The sequence below is a fragment of the Vespula vulgaris genome, chromosome 1, assembly GCF_905475345.1.
Source record: "Vespula vulgaris chromosome 1, iyVesVulg1.1, whole genome shotgun sequence".
Classification (NCBI taxonomy): Eukaryota; Metazoa; Arthropoda; class Insecta; order Hymenoptera; family Vespidae; genus Vespula; species Vespula vulgaris.
The window spans coordinates 2,754,215-2,769,057 of record NC_066586.1 but is presented as its reverse complement, the minus strand read 5'-3'; the positions used below and the strand labels follow the sequence as shown (position 1 = coordinate 2,769,057).

The 14,843-nt window shown below is 39.9% G+C and overlaps 1 protein-coding gene across 12 annotated transcripts in view; it reads right to left on the bottom strand.

Moving 5' to 3' along the window:
* Positions 1-2,406, bottom strand: part of LOC127066588 (transcription factor SOX-2-like) — a 302,397-nt gene extending 299,991 nt beyond the window's left edge. Inside the window, exons 1-3 of one of the 12 annotated variants that reach the window (XR_007782444.1) lie at positions 2,300-2,378; positions 1,809-2,132; positions 1,117-1,529 (exon numbers count right to left, since the gene is read on the bottom strand). The gene's annotated coding sequence lies outside the window, so the exon portion shown is untranslated. Of the gene's footprint in view, positions 1-1,116; positions 1,538-1,808 lie in introns of all 12 variants that reach the window. The other 11 variants (XR_007782445.1, XR_007782446.1, XR_007782449.1 and 8 more) reach the window with 11 other exon arrangements.
* Between the last annotated feature and the right edge of the window lie 12,437 nt (positions 2,407-14,843).

The window sequence follows — 14,843 nt, the reverse complement described above, 5'->3', positions numbered from 1 at the left end:
GGAGAAGGGAACTTCTACATTTGACGTGCGTGGCGCGAACAAAAGTCAGGAGAGAGAGAAAAAAATAGAGAGAGAGAGAGAGAGAGAGAGAGAGAGAGGAACGAAGGGGAAAGAAACGTGCAAAAGCGCACGCAAAGAAAAACAGATGAACGTTGCCTGGCCGAAACAATTGAAGGCTGCGTGGAATAGGGGTTGCTGGCCTTTTATGTTGCCCACCCCCTGCGTTCACCAAACCATGCCCTCCTCCTCCGTTCCTCCGCTTCTTGCTTCTTCCGCCTCTTGCCTCTTCTTCCGCGGCCCCTTTGCAGCAACCCCTCCCGCTAGATCCCAACTCCGCTACCACTACCACCACAACCACCACCACCACCACCACTACCACCACCACCACCACCACCATCATCTCAATCTCCACCGACCAACCCTTCCTATCCTCGCGTAGCCATCGAGCCTTCAACGAGAATATTCGAGCGATCGTTCCTTCTGATGAGGCTTTTATGCGATTCCGTGAGCTTTTCAAACGGGAGCACTCGCCGTGTACGCCAGGGATAAGAATTTCAATTTCTTGTTTTTTTTTTTTTCTTCTTTTTCTTTCTTTTTTTTCCTATAGGTACCTGAGAGCGATTGTATCGTTCACCTGTTCATGTGTACCTACGTACGTACGTACGTACGTACGTTCATACATATAAAGTTATATATATCACAATCGTCGATCGCTCCGTGGACCAGAGTTTCCTTTTTCTTTTTTTTTACGATTAAAAGGGATCGTATCCAGACGACGAGTACATACAATAACAAAGGATTTTCTTCTATCGTTGAATTTCCCCTATAAGAGTACTCGATACAACACTCTATATAATACACTAAATACTCTTTTACCTTACTCGAAAGAATAAAAAAAGAAAACGAAAGATCGACAAAAAATGAACTTATCGTAATATAAAGATCGTAAGAGGAACGTTAACAGATAAGATCTCGATCGAGTTTTCATCTGATTCGATCTTTATCGGATACGTTTAGAGACGTAATATATCTACTACGTATATAATCATTGTTCTGATCGATTATTAGAAAAGTAATAGACGGATATATTCGAGAAGATAAAAATGCTCTACTCACCGATGAACACCACGATCCAGTCGAGAAAATTTGGAACACGGCAACATAAATCAGGTCCTCTCCTTCTTCCCCTCTCACATGACAGAGATACGGCACTCTAAACGGCCACTCAGTCAAAGCCAAACGTCATTGCAACGGGCGCACTACATCCACCACGGCGACGTGTGTCACGTCACGCAAAATTCAAAACCGAAATTCCGCGCATTGTCCGCGCGTCAGTGCGTCAGTCACACGCGACTTCGTGTGCGGTCTACGCTTCTCTAAATCATCGGTTGGCTCGTCGAAGCTCGATATAATCGACGCTTGCTAACCTCCACCGTTTGTTCGTTCGTTCGTTCGTTCGTTCGTTCGTTCGTTCGTTCGTTCGTTCGTTCGTTCCGTCCATTAACGACGCTTGACTATTTCGTTCGATCCTTCGATCCTCCGTTTAGCGCGGCCGCAGAAGAGATAAAACAAAAAAAAGAAAAGAAAGAAATCGACTTGACATTCCCCTGTCTTACGTAAATATAATACATTACACTTCTCTTATATCCTTCTTCAAAATAAATTCAAAGACAATCGCAGAACGTACCTTTCGATCGTAACTTCGAACTCATTGAAAACATCTCTTAGAGATATTGATTGTTTCGCATTGAACGAAAGGGAAAAGAAAATAGTTATAATAAATAGATCAATCAATAACAACATCTTACCGATTCTTTGAATTCGATGTTGACAGCTGTCAGGTATCCCAACTTTGAACTGCTAAAATCGTAACTTCTAGGATAACAAGGGTATCTCCGAGTACGTCGATGTGTTTTTTTTCTTTTTTTTTTTTTTTACTTTCTTCCCTTTCTTTCTTTTTTTTGTTGTATTTTATCGAATTAAATTCGAAATCTTTCAATTTCTTTTGCACTAGTTTACACATTGACAGGATGTTTTGACACTTTGTTCACTATTGGATACACGCACCACACCGATTTTATTATAGTTCGTTCTTTCGATATATAAATAATAAAGATACCGATCGAGGAATGCTATGAAAGAGGAAAGGAGAACGAGAGAAAAAGAAAAAATAAAAGAAAATAAAAAAGAAAGAAGAAAAAAGTGAGAAGGAAAGAGACGAGAAAAAGAGAGAAAGAGAAATGAAAAGAAAAAGAAATGATTCAAAACGAGAAATGAAAAAAAAAAACGAGAAGCACACCGCGAATGCACACGCGACCGACACACCGACGAACTTTATCGTCTCGCGCGCTACACGTAACTGATCGGAGCTTCGCGGATCTCGCTGTGTCTTCTCCCCCACCAAGCGCACCCTACCGCGCTTCTCCCACTCCTCCTTTCTACCCTCGATAATATATAAGCATAAACGTTACGTGGCGCACGAAAAGCGTAAATGTCCATCCTCTAATCGACTAATTGAGTAGGATTTTGACCGATTTCTTTTGAATGCGATCCGTTCATCGATTAATTTCTCCAGCTTCGTATATATATGTATATGTATGTATGTATGTATGTATGTATATAAAATATACCCATTCATTCGTTTCAATGAATATGATAATTATCGAATATAATATCTCAAATTTACGATACATGTATTTGCAATATAAGAAAGAAAAGAAAGAGACAAAAATAAAAGAATCACACGATCGATACACGTTTCGTATACATTTTTAATGTAAAAAGAAAAATTGTTAATGTAAAAGTAGACGTTCTTCTTTTCGGAGAAATTTTACGAAAGGTCCTTAGATATGTCTTTCTATCGGAATCCCTTCGATCGTTCGGTACGTGTAAGAAGTAGACCTCAGCCCTTATACGAACGTCAATGAAGGGTCACCCTCGCGAATCCAAGAACCAGATCGACCGACGTGGCAGAAAGCATTGTTACCGCGAACCTTCGATATCAGCGTTGTTGATTCATTCGATTTTGTTGAAAGGAATCGGATATTTTCAGCAGTCTTTCCTTTCCCAAAGTTCTTCCTCATCTTCTCTTCTTATCCTTTACGCCGCATACCATCGTCGTATCCTTAGGCAGAAGAACCTATTCCTTCTCTCGGACTCAGGTGCCATAAGGATTGGTGGGAAGGGATGCTACGTTTTTGTGTAAGCGCGAATAGAGCGCGAGAAAAACGAGAATGACTTTCTTTTCTATCGAGAAAAGAGAGATAAAGAGAGAGAGATAAAAAGATATATATATATATATATATATGGAGAGAAAGAGAGAGAGAGAGAGAGAGAGGGTGACATCGTAAGACCTTTCGCTCCTCTCGACGGCTGGAATGCGATGGAGCTTCCCTGGGCATTGGAATGTCGCGAAATTCCGCGAACGTAATCTCGAGTGCCACGATGCCTTGGAAGCTGCGATAAATTGCACAACGATTCGTAGCCGAGCTTTCTTCGTCTATGAATCGAGTCTATGATGAATCGTAAGCTAGATCTCAAAACGCGATTTTAATATATCATAAACGAGCAGCAATCGATGACAATAGCAACAGCTCTCCTATTTCTTTAAGATTGTTTATATTTCCTATGTAGTTATAATAACGATCGTTAGATTAATATCGTATGATATTACAACGTTAATAGATAAGTACCTTTGAGTGGAACGTCCTTAAAATGGTCAGCATTTGATACTCTTGTTAAGTAGGGATAACGAGGATTTGTCGTTTCGGACTAATTCGAGTTCTCGTCGATATGAAATTCACTATAATAAATATATATACATACATACATACATATATATATATATATATATATATATATATATATATATATATCATTATAGGACGATTCGACGATTATTTCTCCACAGAGGCGTTACTGGGCACACAGGAAACGATTAATAAGCCCTGCGCTGCCTCCCGACGTTGGCTTCTTCGTCGAACGAAACGCAATTTATAATTCGACCGACGTTCGGCCAACGGCATTTAACCGTACTACGTTTTCGAGAGCCCCGGATATGATTATAATTAATTAATTTTACCGTCGTTGACCCTGCTTAATATAATTCACCCTTTACTCCGCTCGTGTCCTCCAATTCCACCTGTTGTACGCGGATTTTCGTTTCGCATATCATTAATTATAACCAAGATTAATTATTCGAGCGTAGGTAATATTATCTTTTGTGTGAATTGCCGAGTTATATAAAATCGATATTGGAGCGATATTAAAAATGTATCGATTTCGTATATAGCATCGAAAGGAACAAAGATTTCTATCAATTTTATTAATAATACCAAATAACGAGAAACGTCGTCGTATCGAGAGAGAAAGAGAGAAAGAGAGAGAGAGAAAGAGAGAGAGAGGGAAAGAGAGAGAAAGAGAGAGAGCTTTGTCGCATGCCTTCGCGTTACGTTCGATGAAACCATTATTCTATTTGCGTCGATGAATTATTCGAGCACCCCATCGAGATATCGGATTACTCTGCCGGTCGGATAGTCAATGCAGCCCATTATCTTCGACGTCGTTCTCGTCGAACTGTCTCTTGATGGCGAAAGTCTTGCTCTATAGCAAATATAGACAATTCTTATACTTATAGGGAACTTGTTACATTTCCCATAGATATTATATGATAAATATCTTTTGTTTATATTGAGTAAGAGATGGATTTAAAGAAGAATAAAAAAAAAAAAAGAAAAGATTCACAGATCTATACTTATACATAACATAACGATCTATGGATCGCTAATTAAAAGAACTTCAAGAAATGTATATCTATTTTATCAAAAAAAGGGCTGACTCGTTAAACGACGACGACTTTTCTTTCAAAAGGAATACGACTTGGAACGTCGTGCCGATAGATAAATGGAGAATCGAAAATCGGTGTAAGCCGAATTCGGTGAATTTCGAACGCGACGTTCCTTACCCTCTTATCTTCGGGCTGTTCGATTCGCAATCCATGATCTTTCAGCTGCGACTGCAAAAGCAAAAGGAGTCTTAGCCGTGTACGGTGCTGGCTCACCGACATTTTGCCTTGAAGAAAAGAAAAGGAAAAAAGAAGAAGAGGACTAGGAAGAAAAGAATAGTCTCGTAAATGTGATAGCGTCGCGGAAGAATACGAAATAAGAGCGGTTCCTTGGTGAAATTGTAAGCTAACACGTTTCTTCTATGAAACGTATACATATATATATATATATATTTACGCGTACTCATACATACATACATATATATATACACACTTTACTTTGAAATTAGCGCGGACGTGTTAGTGAAGAGAGAAAAAGAAAAAGATATAAAAAAAAAGGAGGAGGATGAGAGTGTGGGTGGTGCTGATGGCGAGGGGGTGGGATGGGGGGAGTGGGTCGGTAGTACCGAGGCACCTATACATTTAAATAAATAGCGTTTCATTATAACTTTTGTGCGCGCGTTACTGTCCGCCTGACAATGCCTGAAACAAAGCGCCCTTCCATTGTTTTCGAAATAAAAGAGCGCCGGCCCCTCGGCCCGGGCACCACCACCACCACCACCACCACCATCACCATCGCCGCCGACGCCACCACCAACCACCACCACCAACACCACTGCCATTGCCACTACCGCCAACGCCAACGCAAACGACACGAACGCGATCCACCGGTCGTCTCTTCCACCTTCTTCGAATCGTCGTCGCCACCGCCATCGTCTTTCTCCAATTTCCACCTCGACCTCGCACGTGACTTCTTCTATTTCTTCTTTTCTTCTTCTTCTTCTTCTTGTTCTTTTTCTTGTTCTTCTTGTTCTTTTTCTTCTCTTTCTATCTCTCTGTATCTTTAAAACCCGGCGCGTGGGATTAATCCCAGATTCCCCATCCAACTCGAGCCTCCCACTCTAATCAGAAATTTTCGACTTGGAAACTCTTCTTTATGAAAAGGAGACAGTAATTCTCGATGGCACTATTCGAAATCTTTGTATTAGACCATGCGGCGGAATACTATTGTTCTAGCAAAGAAAAGAGTATCGATAAGGAATCTATCCAAGATGGTTTCTTCCTTTTTAGAAATAAAGACTTTCGTTCTATAGTCGGATTATATTTGTACAATTAGAGATAGCTCCATTTATACTTTCTTAAACGTCATTCTCTGCGACCCGAATTATTCCGTAAAAATTTTATTTTATTCTTTCTTTCTTTCTTTCTTTCTTTCCTTTTTTAACATATTTCTCTTAACTTTCTTAAAATTAAGTAAAAGAAAATTATTATTTTTATTTTTATTATTGTCTTATTATATCTTTTTTATACACTTCGATAAATATAAAACAATTGAAAAGACAAATATCTTAGTTTTTACTTAGATATCTACCAAAGATAGATATAGATATTTTTTCAGAAAATGATCAAAGAAAATTACTAATTTAGTATACACACGTGTAAGATAGAAATAGACAAATATGAAATATTCAAAAGATAGTGATACCAAAAATAAAGATCTATCAAGAATTCTGTCGAATAGAAGTGAAGACTATAAATCGTGTGTGTGTGTGTGTATATATATATATACAAATGCAAGTTTTCGCACATAAAGAGGTTGGAGGGAATATAGCCAACGATATTGTGCACGCGGCTCGCTTTGTAAGCAGCGGCTGGCGTCTTAATATCGCGGGGAGGGAAGGATTAACCGCGAGACCCGCCTAAGAATGGAAGGATCATGGTGGGATTCTAATTAAACGGAAAACAGCTTCATTAAGTTCGTAACTACCTCGGGGCACACTCTACGATACTAAAGGCAACCTCCTGATAGGGGAGCTCTCCTCCTTTTGGCATACCTATACGCTACGGTTCGACGAATCATCTGTACTTTCGCAATATGTACCTAATTATCGGTAATTAGATGCATCACTTCGTATCTAACATGCAAACTGAATAATCGTGATTACACAAGATTAAATATATTTAATAATTATATCTTACAATTTTTATTAAAAGTATTATTTTTTATATAAAAATATTTATATAAAATAATATATTCATATTATATTTTATATTTTATTTTTAATAAATTTTATAGTTTATATTATATCTTCAATATAATATTATATCAATAATATATTTATAGAAAATAATTTAATATAAAAATTGTCCCTCTTATATCGTTGTTATTAATTATTCGTTTTATCCAGTCGTGAGCCAATGATTTTTATGAAACTAAAGTTCAATAAACGCTAGGTTATTATTAAAGAATCACGGAGCACGATTCTTTATTATCATAAAATAATCGAACGAGAATGACGACGTGTGAATCACGCATCAACGTACTTAACACTGCTTATACCAATAAAAATTAACTTGAAAAGGAAAAAAGGAAAAAAAGCAACAAAAAAAAAAGAAAAGAAAAGAAAAGAATGTCGATTTCTTGCTCCATAGTCTTAATGAAAGTACGGTACAGGCTTAAACCGGCGTCACGATAAAAAAGACTTTGATCTCGCTGAATCATCGAGCCGTTACTTAATGACTCGAGCTGCATCAATACTTCGTCTTTCGTACAACGATGTCGTAAGAAAATAATGGCTTCTTAATTGATCGGTCCGTTGGACGAGAAAGGATCAAAGAAATAATGCAGATCGAAAATTTTCGTATATACTGAGTAAAATTGTATAATCATTGTTATAATAAAAAATAAAGTTAAAGAAAGAGCAATTTCTTTTACTCTTTTCTTAAATCATTCCTGTCAAATAAAATTGTAAAGTACGCAAAACGTTGTAAAACGTAAGAGAATTGAAATGACCGATAAGTATTCGAAAGTGTGTATCAAACCGGCAAATAAAATGCTTTTATCCCAGCTTCGGATATGCACATTCGTACGTTCTGCAATTCGACATTCGTTGCAACGCTCTAATGAGGGCGCATCAAAAGCAATTAACGTTTACGCACCGCACTCGTCAACGGCGCGATCACGCGCGAGATCGTGGATGAAAATTCAGCTTAACGACTGCAAATGCGCGCGTGTAATTTTGCCTAACGACTAAGAGGTATGGTATACGATACGAGGATTCCGTATATTAATCGTAGCGAATTCCCAGCTTATATATTTCATTTAGATATATTATATAATTCATTAGTATCAAACCGAACGCGTTTATCTTATACACTGGTTCTCCTTAATAGCGACGCATTATAATATCTCTATCAAATTTTCATTTGAATAATCATTAACCTTCGTTAGGAAGACAAGAAATGAATACATAAATAAAATAAATCAAATAAATAAACAAAAAAATAGAAGAATGAACGTGTGTAAAGAAATAGCAATAATCGACATAGATATACGCATTTATAAAATACATCTGTGAACAGTCGGATAATTGAAAAAAAAAAAAAAAAGAAAAGGAAGAAAGAAAGAAAAAAAGAAAGAAAGAAATGAAGAAAGAAACGAAACAGAATCTAATGAATTTTCATGGTACGCTATCTTTCCATGATGAAACGTGTTGCAAAGTAAATGTTTCGTTTGGATCTCGACGAGACTGAGGGTAGTCGCTATGAACGAGAACCACGTTCGTTGTGCGTTCGATAACAATTAAGGGCCACGTCGCGGAAGGGTACGAACGGATTGGCGATCGCAATTTGCAGAGTGGACTGCGCGGTGCCGGATGAGGAGAGGTTACAGGGTGAAAGTAGGAGGAGATAGAGGAAGAGGTAGAAGAGGAGAAAGAGGAAAGGCAGAGCAGAATGCAACGAATTCGAAAAGAGCGGAGCCCTGCGCCTGCATACGTAATGCCATCGGGCCATTGTCAAGCGGCACCAGAGCCCTTTTGTCTCCCGAGGGCAGCGCACCCCCGCGCGCGGACGAGCGGCAACTACGAACCGCGGCAAAATTCTGATCGCACTACCACCACCGGGACCGATATCGATCTTCGGCCGATCATTTGCATGCTCATTGTTCAGGAATTTCTGGACGAAAATTCTGACGACAGCAACGACGAAGACGACGACGACGACGACGACGACGACGACGACGACGACGACGAGAACTACAACGATATTCTTTTCGTCCTGGACGTCCTCACTTACTTCCTCACCCTTATCTCTTCCAACGATTCTCGCGATCACGAACACGACCAGAACTTTTGTCTATCTTTTATCTAACTTTTTGAAAGAATCATATCTCGACAGATAAAGAATATTTCCTTTCAAGGAGATATTAAAACTTGTTGAAAAGATAATGATTCATCGAACACCTATTAACGATACACAGTTAACAGATTTCAAACTAGAAAAAAGTTAAAGTTGGAGGATCGGTAATCTAGAATTTTTGAGCGACTCGAATTAATTTCCAGAGAGGTTTTGTTCAGTAGAGTGGTCTCCAAGCCGGGTAAGGGGAGGATGCGGGAAAGGAGAGGGATAAAAGGGGTACGAATAAAGAGAGAGAGAGAGAGAGAGAGAGAGAGAGACAGAAACATCGTTGCACATATTTTTATGTCATCGCAGTGGAGGCGATGCATTGTTGTCGCGAGACAAAGGCAAATGTGGCGGAAAAATTGCGGAGGAAAGGCGAGGCGCGGGAACTCGTGGCTCTGGCTTGGATGTCGGAGGGTGGAAAAGAGCGAAAAGAGAAAGGATGAGGTGGAGGAGGAAAAGTAGAAAGAGGAGGAAGAGGAGAAGAGGTGGTGGTAGTGGTGGTGGTGGTGGTGATGGTAGTGGAGGATGGAAAGTAGGCGAGCGCGACAAAGCGGAATGGGTTAATGCCGGATCTCGCGCGATTACTCGACGATCGCTTCCATCGACCGATACGTTACACTGTGGTGCTTTCCTAGCATGCTCGCAAAGCAAAACACACAAATCACTCGAGTAAATAGAAGAAAGCAAAAATCATTCCGGCAGAACTATATCGGGGAAACTGCGCGTGTCCAAATGTCGTGCGTCCGAGCGTACGACGCCGAGAAACCGAATAACGAACTAATAACTGGGACCTCGATCGACGAAATAAACGAATACTCTCTATCGAACATTTGAAACAAAAAAGTGATCCAGGTCGACTTGTTCCATTGTTCCTAGCTTACCCGTAGAGCGGCCAGTCCATCTACCAAACGCATAAATGCTCCGATTCGTTGGTGTCGCATCGACCAACTGTTTTATCGGAACGCGTTACGAAATATTGTCTGTCTGTCTGTCTCTATGTGTGCGTGTATTTGTGTATATATATGTGTGTTTGTGTAAGTAAAAATAAAAAGTGCTACAAATCGAATAACGAAATTCATTTTTGTGAAATGTATTACCGAAAAATGTATATATATATGTATGTATGTATCTGTCTGTATATTCAGTTGTTCAATAAGTAATTTTAGAATTTATAGTATTTTATATCTAAACAAATAACATTCCGTTTTTCAATATTTTCGTTCGACTTTCGATTGACAATCCTGACATTGCTTATTGGCTAACGCGATACATAATACATATATCTCGAAACTACTCTGTTATCGACGCATAAATTTATACTTTACGATTTCGTTCAAGTTTTTAGAAAGTACCGTATAGTCGAAGGAAGTGGATAGTCGTTACTATCGGTGATGCCGATGGAGAAAATGTGGAACGTAAGAAGACCGCGTGAAGGGTGGATGATACAAGGGGTTACGGTGGCTTGGATAAGTCAGTAGATCCGGCCGTTTATGCGTCAGACATCGTCGAGATTCGTTGCATATGCTTTTCGAGAACAGATACAACGAGCGACGTAACAATTCGCTTGGAAAACATGGAAAGCTTTTATTCTACGACAGTTTTCACTTTGTCACGTAGACATTACGCGATTTATCGAGACGAGAAAGATCGGAAGAGACGATCGAGGTTTTTCTTATCGACGTTTGCAAAAAAATGTACCCCAGAGGACGCGAATGGTTCTTGTTGTTTTCGAACAAAAGAAAAAAAAAAAAAAAGAAAAGGAAGAAGAAAAAGAAAAAGGAAAAAAGAAATAATAAAAAGGAAGCTAGTATCTTCTTATGAGAAATAATAATTGGGTATGCAAGTTTATCTTGGAAGTAAACTAAGAATTCGAGAAAGAGAAAGGAAGAAGTATTCATAGATGTTATAAGGTCGCATAGATAAAGTGGCTCGACTGGAACCCTTGTAGATGTTGTAGGGGTGGTGTAAGGGTCGACGGGATGTAGGTACGTAGGCAGATTTAATTAGCATGGACCAGCGAAGGCCCTCGAGGGTTGCCAGGGGCGGACGGGGGCAGTTGGAGCGTTAAAGTTAAATGACGGTTGGCGGTTGCTTATTCTTCCCAGCAACTGATGCTTGATAATCTGCGAAATCTCCCCGCCGACTCTCAATTCTGCTCGATAGTTCGCCGCCCGTGTAGGCCAATTCTCTCAATGGAACAACTCACCCACGGACTGACTGGCTTAATTGTAGTTGCTACGTTTCTCTCCTTCCCTTACTTTTCTTTTTTCTTTTCTTTTTTTTTCTTTTTTTTTTCTTTCTTCTTTTTCCTTTTTTTTCTCCTTTACCCCATGCCTCCAGCTCGAGCCTCTAGCTCCTAACTCTCCCAACCCCTCTTCGCCGTATTACATCGAAATCGTTTTCTCGGACTCTCGAGCGGTTATTTCAAAAATTAGTTGCGTCGTTAGTAGAACTCGTTTTTCTCGGTTCTTTCGCATGGAAGCGTTTGCAAAAATTCACATAACTTCTAAGCCGTAGGCGAATTCGAATCGTTAAAAAAAAAAAAAAAAGAAAAGAAAAGAAAAACAAAAACCAAAAAAAAAAACATATAAAAAGAAAAGAATCAAGGAAGAAGTATTATTCTACCCGACAAAAGTGTGGAACAAAATACGTATCTCGTTTTATCTTATTTCGTCGTTAATTCCTAATCGCAAATCTTTGATTTCTCCTTTTTCGGTGACATCGATGAGAAGACCTTTTCATATTCGAAGTAAGTATCCAGTTGGAATACTGTCTCAGCGATGGCACTCTCTTACTCGTTTGATTCAGCTAGACAGCTTACCCTTGGCGAAGCAGAGGGTAAAGCGCAGGAGTATGTGTTATTCGTTTCCACAATAGCGTCATTGTTGAAGCATTGTGCTTCTACCCCATTCCGTGGATTCGTCGCGAACACTTTACCTCCTACTACTTGCCGCTCGCGAATGCGCGTGTACGTGCTCCATACGCGCACCTCCTTCCTTCCTCTTTCTCTCCTCTTCCTCTTATTCTTTCTTCCATTCCTTTTATCTACTTACTACCACCACCATCACCACCACTATTACTATCACTATCATCGTCGTCGTAGTCGTCGTTGTTAGCTACTACCGGCGTTCTCTTCCTTAGCTCTTTTCTATTTTTCGCACATTTCCTTACACCAATAAACGAAACAATGAATCCAATATTATTTCAAACAATATTATCGATAAAATTCTATCCCAAAGATGATGCCTATATATTTTCTTTTTCTCTTGTTTTTTTTTTTTTGTTTTTTGTTTTTTCTTTTTCTTTTTCTTTACTCGATCACATAAGACAATTCGAAAATATCTTTACTTACGAAATTATAACGAGAATCTATATTTCTAATCGTGACTCATAATGCCGTAAATGTAAACGCGTTTTGGACGCGTATAAACCTCCACGAATTACTATGTGGCTCATCCAGGAACGATGCCTGATTAACGACGGCGCACGGCACGATATTGTCCCGGGGTTGCTCGAAAAGGGGGACAAGGGACAGTAATGCGCTCATCTCCCAGGCACAATAGAACAATGCGTTCCATAAGTAAAGCGCCACCGCTCTCACGAAATGCATATATGTATATGTATATATATAATATATCCATATATATATATATATATTTAGAAATATACATATACAGACACACACACACACACATGTATATACGTATCTTCGAATCAGTCCCCACACTTAAATGCTTCGCGTATTCAGGAGAAATACCCATATGGATGGTTCAGAGTTCTAAAGGACCTCCGGTATTGTCCGATACTACGTCAGCCGCTAACGAAAGACTACTTCGCACCTAAATGTCCCACGATATAATGGAATCTTTATATTCTTGCTATTCTTCGGGAGTACATTAGTGGACTCATAGGAATGGTACATAGATACATATATATGTACATATACGTACATATATATATATATATATATATATATATATAACTATATCACGTTCCAAGCAAAATTTCTATGGCCTACTACTACTCTTCTTTCACCATTATTATATCATTATTACGTCTTAGAGTGAACACAAACTCGATCGATAATGTTTTCTACTTGGAAATAGACGCAACGTTATGAAGTAAGAATCGTCCTAAATATTTCCACCCACGATCGTTCCAATGCTCTCGAGTTTCAACGGTATACAATGGCGATACGCTGATGTCATTCGTGCACGATCTCGCGACTACGGGGTGCCTTAATGGAACCGCTTAAAAACTTCGTTTGCATATAAATGTTCGATCTACTTGCCGCTTCAGGATTTCATGATTTTAATAACGTAACCGGCCTTCGAACTGCCGTTACGGGTCTTTCAAAGCTTATATACTAATAAATTAAACGTCGTTGAATTCTATATGGTATGTTATTTCGATAGTACCATAAATGGTCACTCGTTAATGCCGAAATCAAAGGGTAAAATACGGGGAAGCTTTTTTTTCATAAGTAAAGTTTCACCGATGCGAATGAAATGGAAAAAAAGAAAAAGAGAAAAGAGAAGATTCTATATATCCCTACTTACAAGTTAAAAGAGGAAAAAAAAAGTAAAAGAGAAAGAAAAAAGAGATCGCCAAGATCTAACGAGCGTACATACGTTTGACGCGATAGAATACGAAGAGAAAGAGAGAGAAAGAGCGAACGAGTGAGTGAGTGAAAGAGAAAGAGAGAGGAGAGAGGGAGGGAGAGAGAGGGAGGGAGAGTGAGAGAGAAAAGTGGGGATGGCACGATCTGTCCTTAATTGATCGTCGAACGCGTTTTCTCTCGCACGAAAGGAGCTGAAACGGGGGCGGGGGAGGGGGAGGGGACGTTTAAGGTGAGTCCACAACTAGGAAAACGGGATCTGCGCGTGCCCGTCCATCCACGATGAGCTTTATGATTGAAAGAGAGCTCCGAGAGGAGGTGGAACAGGAGGGATGGAAGAAGAGGAAGAGAGAGAGAGAAAGATAGATAGATAGATAGAAAGATAGAGAGAGAGAGAGAGAAAGAGAAGGAAGAGAGGAGGTGGAGAGGGTAGGATGGGTTAACAATGTGTGGGAGCGAGAAGGAGAATGTCAAGTGGACATTGTTGACGGTGACAATGCCGCTGAAATTGCCGGAGAACAAAGAGGTCTTATGATGACGCTGCTAGCGAACGAGCGAGCGAGCGAGTGAGCGAGCGAGCGACCGACCAACCGACCAACCGACCAACCGACCAACGACCAACCGACCGGTCGACCAACCAACCGGTCGAGCTATCGCGAACGAGCGAACGAGCGAATGAACGAGCGAATTGAGCGAGTTGCTCGTGGACAGAGACTCTCCGGGATTCTCTTCAACGATGCTTCTCTCTCTCTCTCTCTCTCTCTCAGCTTCCTCCTACCTCTAACTCTACCTCTACGTTTACCACCTCATTCTCACCCTCTCCCTTCCTTCCATCCTCCTCCTCTTCTTTCTCATCCTCATCCTCATCCTCCACCTCTCTCTCTCTCTCCCTCTCTCTCTCGCTCCTTCCTACTTGCTACTCTCCTCCTTTTCTCGATTCCCCGTATGACACCCCTGTATCGCGTGGCATTATACCATCGACCCTACCGCAACACCTATGTCGATACTCGTGTATTAAGTACCTTCATCCATTAAGAA